The 16,250-nt window shown below is 42.4% G+C and overlaps 1 protein-coding gene across 8 annotated transcripts in view; it reads left to right on the top strand.

Moving 5' to 3' along the window:
* ZNF644 (zinc finger protein 644) overlaps positions 1-16,250 on the top strand; it is a 118,697-nt gene that overhangs the window by 89,470 nt on the left and 12,977 nt on the right. The gene's annotated exons all lie outside the window — the stretch shown is intronic.

The raw sequence follows: 16,250 nt of genomic DNA, 5'->3' as shown, positions 1-16,250 counted from the left end.
ATAGCATTTCCGAAAGATTTGTTTATTTATTTTTATTATTCTTTCAACAATGTAACGAAGTATAAAACCTTTTCTTAAACGTGTAAATATTGTCACCCCCAGAGCACCTATGACGGTAAATCACGTCCCCGGTTCTCCCCGCCGGCTTCACGTTACCTGATTGCTATGGTGACGTCCCGTATAACGTTTTGTGCGTATTAGGGGCTTACCTGTGCTATAATTGTTCCCGGAATGGCTTTTCTCTCCAGTGTGGACAGCTGTGGGAGAATACTGTAGGGGCTCTCATGATGGCGATCGGCACGGGACCTGGGCAGAATACAGGCACTAACTTTCTACTAATGGCAGTGAGGGGTTTGATTTCCCCGCAGCTACTGTCGACTGTTCGGTAGTGGGGGATTTGCTTAGGGTGAACTCTTGATTTGAGCCAGTATTACGTTATGTGAGGTCGTGGTGCAGCCGTGCAAAGGATTAACCTCATAGCCTTTATCTCCTTGTCCAGCTGGCAGTATTAATTTCTCATTTTCAGTTGCTGTGGCAAGTTGGATAAGTGTGTCTTGAAAGAAACCTGATATTCTTCTAGCCGGTCCCTTGCTGGTTAGGGGGCACCAGTAGACTTGTTTAAAATGGGAGAAGCGTCTGTTCTCTCTTGCAACCTCTAACACTAGAACAGATGGATGGAGCATGTAAGGTTTTACCTCTGAGGTGGTAAGAGTGCAGCCACTCATTAACACTGAATTTACCACTTCGTTAGCAACATTGCTTCCTGTTGAGAAACGCTAATATATAATCTCAAATGGAGGGAGCGTACATTTGTCTACCTCTGATTCATAATAAGTTCTGACATTCACTTGTATCCACTCCACTTTGCAGACACGGAGCAGTTTTATTTCTTTGTTTTAATGAATTGACTTCTTTGTGCAATGTTACTTACTGTCCCTGCGAGCAGCGGCCTGCATTTTCGGTCCTGCTGGGCGCTGCTTTAGCACCATTTTGGGGTGCTAAAATTGACTATAATTTTATTTTTTGTCACTGTGGAAACATGCCATTGCGCGCTGTGAAATATTCAAGGGGAGTCGCACGCTAGAAATGAATTCCTTTGTGCCTTTAGCACATTTAATTAGGGTTAGATCATAAATATCTTTAATCAACACATTACCCCAATAAAGTGTCATATATATATACTGTATATACACACATATATACTGTATATAATTTTTAAAGCCAAGTCATAAACAGCATTTTAGAGTTTGAATGTCAAAATTCTTTGTACATTTTGTATTTTTGCCGTTTTAAAATACTGATGGGCAAATATTTATTGCTGTCTTTTCATTTAGTGCAGCATGTGTCTTTATTAATTAGTGCAGCATGTGTCTTTATTAAAAGGTGGTCCTAAATAATTAAAGACCACCCCAGAGTCAATGCCTGTAAAATGATTGTCCACTACTCGGACAACCCCTTCTCATTCCTCGTGTTTGGCCAAGTTTAAATAAAAAAGCTTATACTCCCCTCCTGTGCCAGCGCCATTCCAGCAGTGTCAGCACTTGCTCTCCCGCGGATAACATCAGGTTGTTATATCATGTAAACCCTGTGCCTAATCACCGCTTTAATCGCTTTCCCCACCTTCATATATATACAGTGGGTACGGAAAGTGTTCAGACTTCTTTAAATTTTTCACTCTTTGTCTCATTGCAGCCATTTGGTAAATGAAAAAAAAAGTTCATTTTTTTACATTAATGTACACTCTGCACCTCATCTTGACTGAAAAACCCCCCAGAAATTTTTGCAAATTTAATAAAAAAAGAAAAACTGAAATATCACATGGTCATAAGTATTTAGACCCTTTGATCAGGCACTCATATTTAAGTCACATGCTGTCCATTTCTTTGTGATCCTCCTTGAGATGGTTCTACTCCTTCATTGGAGGCCAGCTGTGTTTAATTAAACTGATAGGACTTGATTTGGAAAGGCGCACACCTGTCTATATAAGACCTCACAGTGCATGTCAGACCAAATGAGAATCATGAGGTCAAAGGAGCTGGCCAAGGAGCTCAGAGACAGAATTGTGGCAAGGCCCAGATCTGGCTAAGGTTACAAAATAATTTCTGCAGTACTCAAGGTTCCTAAGAGCACAGTGGTCTCCATAATCCTTAAATGGAATAAGTTTGGGACCACCAGAAGTTTTCCTAGACCTGGCCGTCCAGCCAAACTGAGCAATCGTGGGAGAAGAGACTTGGTGAGAGAGGTGAAGAAGAATCCCAAGATCACTGTGGCTGAGCTCCAGAGATGCAGTAGGGAGATGGGAGAAAGTTCCACAAAGCCAACTATCACTGCAGCCCTCCACTAGTCATGCTTTTATGGCAGAGTGGCCAAACGGAAGCCTTTCCTCAGTGCCACACATATGAAAGCCTGCATAGAGTTTGCTGAAATACACATGAAGGACTCCCAGACTATGAGAAATAAGATTCTCTGGTCTGATGAGACGAAGATAGACCCTTTTTGGTGATAATTCTAGGCGGTATGTGTGGAGAAAACCAGGCACTGCTCATCACCTGCCCAATACAATCCCAACAGTGAAACATGGTGGTGGCAGCATCATGCTATGGGAGTGTTTTTCAGCTGCAGGGACAGGACAACTGATTGTCTTTGAAGGAAACCTGAATTCGGCCAAGTACAGAGATATCCTGGGTGAAAACCTCTTCCAGAGTGCTCTGGACCTCAGACTTGGCCGAAGGTTCACCTTCCAACAACACAATGACCCTAAGCACACAGCTAAAACAACAAAAGAGTGGCTTCAGAACAACTCGGTGACCATTCTTGACTGGCCCAGCCAGAGCCCTGATCTAAACCCAATTGAACATCTCTGGAGAGACCTGAAAATGTCTGTCAACCAATGTTCACCATCCAACCTGACGGAACTGGAGAGGATCTGCAAGGAAGAATGGCAGAGGATCCCCAAATCCAGGTGTGAAAAACGTATCATTCCCAAGAAGACTCATGGCTGTACTAGCTCAAAAGGTGCTTCTACGCAATACTGAGCAAAGGGTCTGAATACTTATGACCGTGTGATATTTCAGTTTTTCTTTTTTAAAAAAAAATACTACATTTATTTTCTCTGCAAGATGGGGTGCAGAGTGTACATTAATGAGAAAAAAATTAACTTTTTTGATTTTACCAAATGGCTGTGATGAAACAAATAGTGAAAAAGTGTAAGGGGTCTGAATACTTCCCGTACCCACTGTTAGTAATCAAGAGTAAGTGAGTGCTGCAACTGGCCACTCACTTCCTGTAAATTACTTATACTTCTGAATGCGGGGAGAGTGGCACAAGTGGTGATTGGGCGCAGGGTTCACGTGATATAACAATCTCATGTGATCACTAGGAAAGCGAGTTCCGACACCACTGCAACAGCGCCGGAGGCGAGTATCGGCCTTTTCATTTAAATGGGGCCAAACACGGGGAATGAGAAGGGGTTGATCAAGTAGTGGACTGGACGTCTCCTTTAAAACAAAATCTACTCTCCCTTTTTCGTCCTGTCCTATGTTGCTCCCCTATGCTGCCCGATCATTTTAAGTTTATCTCGGTTGCGGATGTCATCGCCTATATCTAAAACGAGTGCAGAGACTAGTGATTGGCAGCATCAGTCAGGTCATGTATATTCACTGTAATGTCTTCAGCCCGCGATCTATAATTTTCAGTTATCTCTGACCTATTGGGTGTAGACTAGCTGCTATTTTGTCTTCCATACACAGTACATACACATACAGTGGGAATTCCTGCTCCTCTTTCTTTGTATCACACAGAAAGGAGCATGGAGGGCACTTTACAGCAGTACTAAGCAGTGTGGCTGTGAACCCAGCACTGAAGTGAAAATATATTTGCAAGCTGCAACACAATCTGCATGGTCTCACTGTGCTGACAGCTTCTCACTCCTCCGCCTCCATGTAAGCCCCACTTAACATAGCTCTCTTGTTTTCAAATTCTATTTTGTATTAATTTTTACATTTTTTAAAATCTAGGTTGAATTTAGAAATCCATGTATAATGGTCCAAGTCCAGACCATGATGGACTGTTCGAGGGACTCCTAAAGTGAATATTACAGCCTCGTCGGCAAGTATGAGGCTTCTGAGTTTGGGTCAGGAGACCTTACGTGTATTACGATGGGACCATGATACACGAACATCTGTATTCTGTCTTAACTGTTATGCCGGAAAAAGCTCCTGCTACATAAGAGAGACTGTGACAGATATTTAACCCCTCCACGACCTTGGACACCCCCCACAACTACGATCGCTGTAATTGGCTGTTCAATTCTGGACAGCCAATCTCAGTGTTTTAGGCAATGTAATTGCCTGAATCACTGATGTCCAGCCTATGATCGGTGCTGTAACGGCACCGATCATAGACTGTAGCCGGCAATGCCGGCGTCACCAGGGCCAGCTCTGATTGGTGCGATCGGATGATGATGTTGATCACACCAATCAGAGTGCACAGATCTGACCTCGGAATGACCACCCTGCACTTCCTGATTGGCACCCGTGCTGGCTTTTGGCCAGGACTTTTTTTTATCCCATTTTTGCGCCACATCCGTGCTTGCGTGGCACAAATCATTGATCAGCCTTCAGTTGTTGCTATTTTGATAGGACTAGATTAGGGACTGTAAAAATATACTGAAGCAATCTGTGTCTACTACATTATATGTTACTGAATTTAGTCATGGTTAGTGTTAGATATTAAAGTGGGAAAAAAAATTTAGGCTCGGTTCCCATTGCGTTAACGGGAAAGCGCTAACGGACAGCGTTGCACGGCGAAATTAACGCCGTGCAACGCGTCCGTTAGCGCGCGCCCATTCACGGCAATGGGAACGCGCAGCACTAGCGCGTGCCATGTTCGGCACGCGCTAGCGACGCGCCAGTGTTTCCTGGCGTGCCGCGGACGCTGCTCGCAGCATCCGAGGCGCGCCCGCGGTCCGTTCCCCGCTCTTGCAGATCGGGGATCTGCGAGAGCGGGGACGTTACCGCGACCCCGGGACGCGGCCACATTAAAAAACATTGCGTTAGCGCAACCCGCTAGCGCTAAACGGGTTGCACTAACGCAATGTGACCCTAGCCTTAGTATTAGTTGATAGGACTAGATTAGAGACAGTAAAAATATACCATGGTAATCAGCATTTACTACAGGTTTTTTTTTTTTTTTTTGCTAAATTGAGTCAGAGTTAGTGCCAGATAGCGTGGAAAAAAAGAATCACATCCGTGTGTGCGTCCTACAGCCGTCGAGTGCTAATCAGCGACACATCACTGATCGGCTTGCGATTAGTTTTTATTTTCTGTGTGAAAATGAATTTTAAAAAAATAATTTCGATTAGGTGACAGGACTAGATTACATACATGCTAGCCACCTTAGGGAGAGACCCAAGTTGGGCTAAATGTAGCGGGACGAAAGAGACCGAAAAGCCCTCTACTCAAAGGAAATACATAGTGGATGCTTTCCTGAAACGGAAAGTACTTGCAAGCAGCATAATACAAAGAATAGCAGGTTTACCCAGAATCCTTTGCAGTAGGCAGAGCTATGCAAATCATCTCTTTCCACCCCTGTCTAATCCACAGCGCTTGGAACCGCCAAGCGTGCAATGCTGCGGATTAGTTTCTAAATTTACACAGCCAACCAATTCCTACCTGTGGACACGTGTTTCGGGCTTTAGGCCCTCATCAGCACAGGGCTGGAATTGGTTGGCTGTATGGAGTGGGGCTCGGTGAGCAAGCGATACATACATGCTAGCCACCTTAGGGAGAGACCCAAGTTGGGCTAAATGTAGCGGGACGAAAGAGACTGAAAAGCCCTCTACTCAAAGGAAATACATAGTGGATGCTTTCCTGAAACGGAAAGTACTTGCAAGCAGCATAATACAAAGAATAGCAGGTTTACCCAGAATCCTTTGCAGTAGGCAGAGCTATGCAATTTGGGTCTCTCCCTAAGGTGGCTAGCATGTATGTATCACTTGCTCACCGAGCCCCACTCCATACAGCCAACCAATTCCAGCCCTGTGCTGATGAGGACCTAAAGCCCGAAACACGTGTCCACAGGTAGGAATTGGTTGGCTGTGTAAATTTAGAAACTAATCCGCAGCATTGCACGCTTGGCGGTTCCAAGCGCTGTGGATTAGACAGGGGTGGAAAGAGATGATTTGCATAGCTCTGCCTACTGCAAAGGATTCTGGGTAAACCTGCTATTCTTTGTATTATGCTGCTTGCAAGTACTTTCCGTTTCAGGAAAGCATCCACTATGTATTTCCTTTGAGTAGAGGGCTTTTCGGTCTCTTTCGTCCCGCTACATTTAGCCCAACTTGGGTCTCTCCCTAAGGTGGCTAGCATGTATGTATCGCTTGCTCACCGAGCCCCACTCCATACAGCCAACCAATTCCAGCCCTGTGCTGATGAGGGCCTAAAGCCCGAAACACGTGTCCACAGGTAGGAATTGGTTGGCTGTGTAAATTTAGAAACTAATCCGCAGCATTGCACGCTTGGCGGTTCCAAGCGCTGTGGATTAGACAGGGGTGGAAAGAGATGATTTGCATAGCTCTGCCTACTGCAAAGGATTCTGGGTAAACCTGCTATTCTTTGTATTATGCTGCTTGCAAGTACTTTCCGTTTCAGGAAAGCATCCACTATGTAGGACTAGATTAGGCACAGTAGAAAATATACTATAGTAATTCATGACTGCATTTTTTACTGAATCTAATCAGGGTTAGTGTCAGATAGTTGCGAGCGCTCAGTAATTCTTGTTTTGTTTTTTACTGACGTTTGTTTATAGAGTTTGTTTATTATTTTACCAAACTTTTATATATTTTTTTATTTTATTTTTATCTTTCTTTCTAGATTCTTTATTTTTCTGTTCTAAATAAAAACAAAAGTTTACATCAAACACTTACACCTGAATAAAATTTGGTACATATAACAAACCCCACATACGTGAAAAAATGTCCTGCTTGTCCCAATCAAAGTAATCATCAGATTTCCTTGCCTCCGAGTCTCCGACACTGATACTGGGGGAGAAGATGCCATCTTCCTTTTTTTTTTCCATCCTCTTCTTCCTCAAGTGATACCGAACTGCCACGCAGACGCCGCAGGATAGAAAATAAACCAGCGCCCACTGTTACTGACTTGCGAATGCCAACCTGACATACACTACACAACTCGCGTATGCCAACCTGACATACAATGCACAACTCACATATGCCAACCTGAGACATACACTGCACAGCTCACGTATGCCAACCTGACACACTGCACAACTCACTTATGCCAACCTGGCATACACAGCACAACTCACGTATGCCAACCTGACTTATACCGCACAACTCATGTATGCCAACCTGACTTACACTGCACAACTCACATATGCCAACCTGACTTACACTGCACAACTCACGTATGCCAACCTGAGACATACACTGCACAACTCACATATGCCAACCTGACATACACTGCACAACTCACATATGCCAACCTGACATACACTGCACAACTCACGTATGCCAACCTAAGACATACACTGCACAACTCACGTATGCCAACCTGACATACAATGCACAACTCACGTATGCCAACCTGATGCACTCTACACGACTCGTGTATGTCAACCTGATGCACTCTGCACTACTCACATATGTCAACCTGATGCATGCTACACAATTTATGCCACCACATTGTAAAATTCACATACCAGGAAAACACTAGATCAATTCCAATATAGGGTCACTTGTGGGGGGTTTCTACTTTTTAGACACATTAGGGGCTATCCAAATACGACATGACTCCCACAAACCATTCCATCAAACTCCGCCTTGCAAACAGTCACTCCTTTCCTTCCTAGCCCTGCTGTGCACCTAAACAGTAGTTTTTCCCCACATATGGGGTATCTGTGAATTCAGGAGTAATTGCACAACAAATTTTGTGGTCTGTTTTCTCCGATTATCTTTGAAAATGAAAAAATCTTGGGCCATAACAACATTTTTGTAAAATAAGTTAAAATTTTTCACTTTCACAGATCAATGTTGTAAAATTCTGGGAAGCACCTGTGGGTTTAAGGTGCTCACCACACATTTAGATAAATTCCTTGAGGGGTCTAGTTTCCAAAATAGATCACTTGTGGGTGGTTTAGGCACATCAGGGGCTCTCAAAGGCGACATGACGCCTGTCGACCAATCCATCAAAGTCCACCTACTTAACCGCCACTCCTTCCTTTTTGAGCCCTGGAGTCCATTTTCTCCTGTTACCCTTGTGAAAATAAAAAAAATGGTGCTAAAAGAGCATTTTTGTGGAAAAATTAGATTTTTTTTATTTTCATAGCTCAACATTATACATTTCTGTGAAGTACCTGATGGTTCAAGGTGCTCACCACACATTTAAATAAGTTCCTTGAGGGGGTCTAGTTTCCAAAATGAGTTAACTTTCTGTGGGGTTTCCACTGTTTAGTCATATCAGTGTCTCCAAATGCAACTTGGCGTCCACTCTAGATTATAGCCAATTTTGCATTAAAAAAGTCAAACGGTTATCCTTTGCTTCCGAGCACTGCAGTGCGCCCAAACAGTAGTTTTCTCCCACATATGTGGTATGGGCAAACTCATGAGAAATCGCACAACAAATTTTGGGGTCCATTTTCTCCTGTTACCCTTGTGAAAAAAAAATAAAAAATTGGGTCAAAAGTAAATTCTTTGTGAAAAAGTTAATTGTTCATTTTTTTCTTGCATTAGTGCCTATGAATTACCTGAAAGGTTAATAAACTTCTAATGGTTTTGAGGGGTGCAGTTTTTAGAATGATTTCACTTTTGAGTATTTTCTGTCATAGGCCCCCCAAAGTCACTTCAAATGTGATGTGGTCCCAAAAAAATGGTTTTGAAAATCTTGTTGAAAAAATCAGAAATTGCTGGTCAACTTTTTAACTCTTCTAAATTCCTAACAAAAAAAAATATTTTTCAAAACTTGTTCTGATGTAAAGTAGACATATGGGAAATGTTATTTATTAACTATTTTGTGTAACATAACTCTCTGGTTTAAGGGCGTGGAAATTAAAAGCTTGAAAATTCTGAAATTTTCGCCAAGTTTCCGATTTTTTTCCACAAATAAATGCATGTCATAAGGAATGATACAGGAAAGAAATATATCTTGGTACCGTGTTAGCCAGTAGATAGAAAAATATTTAGAATTGAGAGTCCTCAGTGGTTGATACCTTTTAATGGCTAACTGAAAAGATGGTAACAAATTGCAAGCTTTCGAGACTACACAGGTCTCTTCATCAGGCAAAGACTAAAACAAATTCTGAAGAATCACATATTTATGCACAACATAGCATAGAAAAAAAAAGGGAAAAACCATGGATAAGCCAGGTGACATGAAGTAGAATTACCATGGGTGATAAACAGTTACGTCCATAAATATTGGGCCAATTCTTAGATAAGGATTGTTTTATTGTCCTGTGATTAAAGGGAACCTGTCACCTGAATTTGGCGGGACTGGTTTTGGGTCATATGGGCGGAGTTTTCGGGTGTTTGATTCACCCTTTCCTTACCTGCTGGCTGCATGCTGGCTGCAATATTGGATTGAAGTTCATTCTCTGTCCTCCATAGTACACGCCTGCGCAAAGCAATCTTGCCTTGCGCAGGCGTGTACTACGGAGGACAGAGAATGAACTTCAATCCAATATTGCAGCCATCATGCAGCCAGCAGGTAAGGAAAGGGTGAATCAAACACCCGAAAACTCCGCCCATATGATCCAAAACCAGTCCCACCAAATTCAGGTGACAGAGTCCCTTTAAGGTCTCTGTTGTGATGACCCCACATGGTCTGAGGGGCAAGTTCCTTAGTTGATGTAAAAAGACATAAATCTGTGTGACACATTCATTCCTGCAGTGTGAGTGTCAAAGGTCGTCATCAGTTTATATTCCCAGACTCTTCTGTCTTTCTGCGATTTGAAGTTACCTTTTAGCACAAGTAATTTCATGTCCATAATGTTATGATTTGGGAGACAGAAATGTATTGCCACAGGTATATCCATTGTATGGCGATGAGAGTTCATCCTTGTTCTCAATTTCTGCCATGTCTCCCCCACATACAGACCCCCAGTTGGACATTTAGTACAAATAATTAGGTACACCACATTAGAAGTGACGCAGCTGAAATTACCTGGTATCTTGTAGTCCTGATGTGAATTGGGGATCTTTATCTTGTCCGTGGTCATTATAAATGGACAGGTTTTACATTTTTTCTGGTTGCAAGGAAAGGTACCTGTAGCTGTTGGAGAGGACAGGGAGCTCTTGACAATGATGCTTCTTAGATTTGGGGGCTGCCTAAAACACAGTAGTGGGGGGTCTGGAAAAATGGATTGTAAGCGGGCATCTTTTTGCAGTAAAGGTTGTAATTTCCGTGCAGCTCCCCTTAGCACCTCCACATTTGGATTGTAGGTAACTACTAGAGGTACCCGGTTATTTTCTTCTTTAGCTTTGTAATGTAGCTGGTGATTCCTTGATATTCTGGTGGCTCTTGTGATCTGATTTTCAATTATTCTTGGATGGTAGCCCTGATTCAAAAAGGTATTTCTGAGGCGACCAAGGTGTTCATCCCTATCCATTGGGTTGGAACATATACGATTGTATCTGATGGCTTGGCTGTAGACAATAGAGTTTTTATGTGTTTTGGATGGAAACAGTCCCATTTAAGGTATGTTGGACGGTCGATTGGCTTCTGATACAGGGATGTCTCTATTTTATTGTTCTGCAGCTTAATGATGGTGTCCAAAAAGTTAATTTCAGTGCAGGAGTAGTTGAGTGTTAAGTTGATGGTGGGATGAAATTGATTAAACTGTTCATGGAACGTCTTTAGCTGCGGCTCAGACTCCGTCCAGATGATTAAAATGTCATCAATGTAGCGGTAGTACGCCAGAGGCCTGATGGGACATGAGGACAAAAAGTCGCTTTCAAGCTTGGCCATGAAAAGATTTGCATACTATGGGGCCATTTTACTTCCCATTGCTGTGCCAGTCTCCTGTAGATAGATCTTCTTGTCAAACTCAAAGTAATTGTGGGTGAGGATGAATTTTATAAGTTTCACCACTGTGTCTATTATAATCAAAAACCTATAAACCTTTTTATTTATGAAAGTTATTGACTATTGTTACATTTTAATGCATATATTATTTATTTTTTAGCGATGGAGAATGAAATTGATGAAGAATCGGCCCAATGCTCTATCGGCCTTGCAAACAATTCGAACTGCCACCTTAAGACATTCACCCATAGCAAGGATGAGTTGAAATTGTTTACAAGCTTTGGATTGGATGAACAGAAATTGCTGCGTCGACAAGTGGGACTAAATTTTGACAAACATTCACAAATCTGTTTACACCATGAAGCTTTATTCTTGACCAAATATGAGCATTTGCGACAATCGTGTTGCAATCCTTTTGGGAAGATAGGTCATAACACCAAAAATAATTTGCGAGCTATCAATTTGTTAGCAGCTGACCAGTTGACCGAATTTACAAAGAATGATGTGAAGCCTGGCCAGAAGATGTGTGCATCATGACGAAAAGAATTTGCTAACAGGAAAAAATCAGCTGATCCAGTTTCCTCTGAATCAGATCCAGATGGAATGGAATGTTCTCCTGAAAGTCTAAATTCAAGCTTAACATCCATTGGCATCTCTCCTCTGAAATATCCCCGGTTAAACCAGCGGGATTCATTTGGATATGCAGGGAGAAAGATAAGCCAGGTACAAAATGCATTTTCTAGCAAGATTAAAAAAATGGTAACCCCTAAAATATATTAATTCTGATATCATTAGAAAGAGCACATTTTTCTCTACAAGGATCATTGTTTTTTTTTTTTTTTGGAGTCTCTCAGTTTAAGAAATGAAAAATGCCACTGAACATGGTGTTATTTATTAATACGCAATGAATGGTAACTGCATTATTCAAACCCTTGCGTTGGTCCATGATGGTTATACCACAACCAATTCCCTAAGAATTGGTATTATAATCCTATTAGGAATTGTAATAATGCTGTCTTTCGAGAGTTGGCAGCCCCATCGCCTAGGAGCCATGGCCGATAGCCGTGCAAGGCGAGCCTCGGGTGGTCTCTTTATCGCAAGTTCCGAAGCCTGAGGGTGGGTGTCTTTGCCTAGGATCCCAAGCCTAATATTGGGTATCTTTTGTTGGTTCCCAAGCCATAATGTTCAGTCTAAGTGGTCTGGAATTGTTGCTGAATTTGCAACATAATCGGTTCAGAGAAGCTGTATTGTCGACCCATTGCTGTTGCAGCTGGTGCTGGAATTATTGCAATGATTGACTGCTCGGGAATCCAGCATGTATCATTTCTCACAGGCCAGTGAAAGAAGCTAGCTGGTCCATGAGGATGCATAAAATTTATTAATGCATCATGCTCGTCGACTGAAATTTCAGAAATATTTCCAATCCACCAGTTCCTATCGTAAATGCAGGCAATGTATTGCCCTGGCTGGAGGTTTGCAATTGGCACAAAAGGCATTTCTGATCTGACAGATCTATCTACATGGGCAATGAAAGATGATGGGTCATTTGACACCCTTGAAATGCGAATCTTTTTGTCATCAGTTGGCACAAACTGGTGATTTTCTCTTGTTCCAGCAATTGTATGTCCATCTTTGAACCTTTCCTCTTGAACTACCCGTATTTCGTCAATTTTTTCTTTTGGAACAAAAAAAACTTGATTCCATGCAGTTGCTTGTTGCAAAAGTTGAATAAATCCACTGGGGTCAGTATTTGGTTTTCAGTTGGGCGTTGAAGACTGGCACGAGCTGCCAACCTCTTTACTGTCCCTCCAATCCCATCACAGGGCGACTTTCCATGACTGGAAAAAAAAAAATTCCATTCAGCACGGATATTGAAATCAGCATTGTGGTGGCACAAGTTGAGGAAATTTTAGAAATTTTTGTACTGAGCTGCAGATCCATCGCTGAAGTAGTGGATATGACGAATCCCATAGATGAGAGTCTTGAGATACTCCACAATTACTGTTAAGAAAGTGTGGACTGCAACTGTGTCATGTCGTGAGCAATCACTGATTATGCACTAGCTAATGTTCTGCGCAGCTTCACCATTTAACTCCTTGAAGTACTGTACTGTAGCCTGACTATTTTCCCAGTGGAAACCTTGAATGGCATCTTGAACAGTAAATGAGTAATTTTCAGCAAAGTCCATAAGGATCACAAGCTCTCCAGGTCTCAGATTTTCTTTCAACGATTTCAGATAGCAACTTTGCTGCTTGGCGATGTAGTGATGGCTACAAAGTTTAGAAATTTTCAAAACCAATTCTTCAATGAAATCTTCTATAGTCAGTTGTTTGGTATCAAGCGTGTCTCGATCAGTGTGAATCCATTGTTTGAACTCAATAATATCTTCAGGGTCACTGTTGACAAACACATTGACTAGAAATTCTTTTAAAACTTCAGGACCCGGGCATTTATCACAACGGCCAAGCATACAGTCCTTGGATTCAATTCCACAGACCATTTTGCATATGAGCTCTTTGTAGTCATCATTGATTGGGCATGCTGCAAGCATTAGTTTGACATTTTGGTGAATGGTACACACACAAACGGAATGTGTTCCAGCAGATCCAACGGTTACGCACCACTTTGGCCGAAGCTCACAAAACTTGGAACATACAATTTCAGGGCCATTCTGATCCCGATAGGCACCAAACATTTCCCTCATATTGCTCAGTAATAGTCGCTTTTGCATCTGCTTTTTTTCTCCTGCTATTCGCACTGATACATAGTCTTTTTTACCAGGGCACATTCGACTGAATTCATCATCATCAAAAAATGCCTGCACCTTTTTCTTCACTTCCTCAGAAACTTTCTTGCCACACTTGATTCTAGGTAAGGCTAAGATCCCATGTTCACATTTAAGCTTTCGAGCTTGTTTGACCATTCGTTCAGAGACACCGAATTCGTCTGATATAGCCTTAATGGACCAACTTTTAGGTGCCAATGTCAAGATTTGTACCTTTTCTGCCCGACTGGACACCTGCAGCTTTTGCTTCAAATCTGCCAAAAGGTGATTGTAATCCAGACACATTTTGCACTGTGCTGTTTTTGTTTGCTCAATGTCTTTCGGCTCAAGCCCTCCAATTGAAGCAATCTTGCTAGAAAATGTATTTTGTACCTGGCTTATCTTTCTCCTTGCATATCCAAGTGAATCCCGCTCGCTTACCCGTGGATATTTCAGAGGAGAGATGCCAATGGATGTTAAGCTTGAATTTAGACTTTCAGGAGAACATTCCATTCCATCTGGATCTGATTCAGAGGAAACTGGATCAGCTGATTTTTTTCCTGTTAGCAAATTCTTTTCGACATGATGCACACATCTTCTGGCCAGGCTTCACATCATTCTTTGTAAATTCGTTCAACTGGTCAGCTGCTAACAAATTGATAGGTCATAACACCAAAAAGAATTTACGAGCTATCTTCCCAAAAGGATTGCAACACGATTTTTGCAAATGCTCATATTTGGTCAAGAATAAAGCTTCATGGTGTAAACAGATTTGTGAATGTTTGTCAAAATTTAGTCCCACTTGTCGACGCAGCAATTTCTGTTCATCCAATCCAAAGCTTGTAAACAATTTCAACTCATCCTTGCTATGGGTGAATGTCTTAAAGGGAACCTGGCACCCCGTTTTTTCAGTAGGAGATAAAAATACCGTTAAATAGGGCCTGAGCTGTGCTTTACAATAGGGTATTTTTTGTCCCCTGATTCCCTACCTATGCTGCCGAAATACCTTACAAAAGTGGCCTTTTTCGCCTGTCAATCAGGCTGGTCAGGTCGGATGGGCATGGTCACAGCGCTGTTTCTCCCCCACATCTTGCTTATGTTCCCGTTGGTGGCGTAGTGCTTCTCGCATGCGTAAGTGCCGAATGCACTGCGCAGCTGTAGAAAAAGAGCGCGCTCGCCGCTATTCAGTGGTTTCTCGGTGGGCGCGGCCATCTTCCTGAGGCCGCGCGTGCGCAGATGGAGTCTCCTGCTTCCCGGGGCTTCAGGAAAATGGCCGCGGGATGCCACGCGTGCGCAGATGGACATCGCTGCGGCCATTTTCCTGAAGCCGAGTTCGAATCTCCCTCCCATTTTTTATGACCACTTAGAACCACTAAAATACTTTGGAAAATGTGTTCCCCACTCTGTAAGGCCTCCCTCACACATCCTGGTGATTTTGGTACTGAAAAGAAAAGTATCGGTGAGATCAGTGGTCCATGTGCCATCCGTGTGAGACCATCAGACCATCCTTGTGACACATGTATGTACATGTTCGTGTGTACGTTTATGTCGTTCATATGCACGATCAGTGTGATGTACTGGAATAGAAAGAAGAATAGAAATGACAGATGTTTAGGTGTTAGATCTGCAAAGATAGAGACAGATTGAGAGATAGCTGTCAGATATTTAATAAGCTCTGTGGAGCTTATCCGGATTTTTAGGAATAAATGTTAAAAAATGGTGCGGGGTTCCCCCTATTTTAATAACCAGCTAAGGGAAAGCAGACATTTGATAGCTGGTCTTATTATGTGGGGAAGGGATGAATAATGGAGCTTCCCAGCCTATTAATATCAACTCACAGCTGTCTGCTCTGCCTTTGCTGGTTATTAAAAAAATGGGGGAACCCTAATTAATTTATTTTTAATAACCAGCTAAGGCAAATCAGACAGATGCCGGCTGATATCAATAGGCTGGAAATGCCCCTGGATATTTTCCCCTTCCCTCCCTAATGAGACCAACCCTCAGCTTCCCTAGAAATAGCGCCAGTCTGGATAAAATGTGCGCTAGAATAAGAGGCGCTTACTTCATTAAGAAGCATGGGCCTTGTAATGAATTTAGCGCATCTTGCAACTGCCATGCAACTCATACAGTACAGAAAACCACCGCAAACTGCTTAATGAATCTGGCCATTGGACTGAATAACACAAGCGCTCCAAAAAGGAGCAAGCTTTCACTAAACTTTAGATTCATGAATATAGACTAATAAAGATAAAGTGATGTTATGTCCGGGTGTAGGCTGGTGGTGGTGAGCAGGTTAGCTTATTTTATTGGTATTCTTTAGATCTTATTAACATTCAGGAATAGGGAAGGCAGAGATGGTAATAAACCATCTCTGCCTTCTCTATGAGGAGTCTGGCTGTCTCTGACAGCCGGCTCCCTGCTTCTGAATCTGCATGAGCTTATCCAGC

This window comes from Ranitomeya imitator, chromosome 8, assembly GCF_032444005.1.
Source record: "Ranitomeya imitator isolate aRanImi1 chromosome 8, aRanImi1.pri, whole genome shotgun sequence".
In the NCBI taxonomy this organism is placed as follows: Eukaryota; Metazoa; Chordata; class Amphibia; order Anura; family Dendrobatidae; genus Ranitomeya; species Ranitomeya imitator.
The sequence above is the reverse complement of the archived record's forward strand: the minus strand, read 5'-3'. Positions and strand labels throughout refer to the sequence as shown.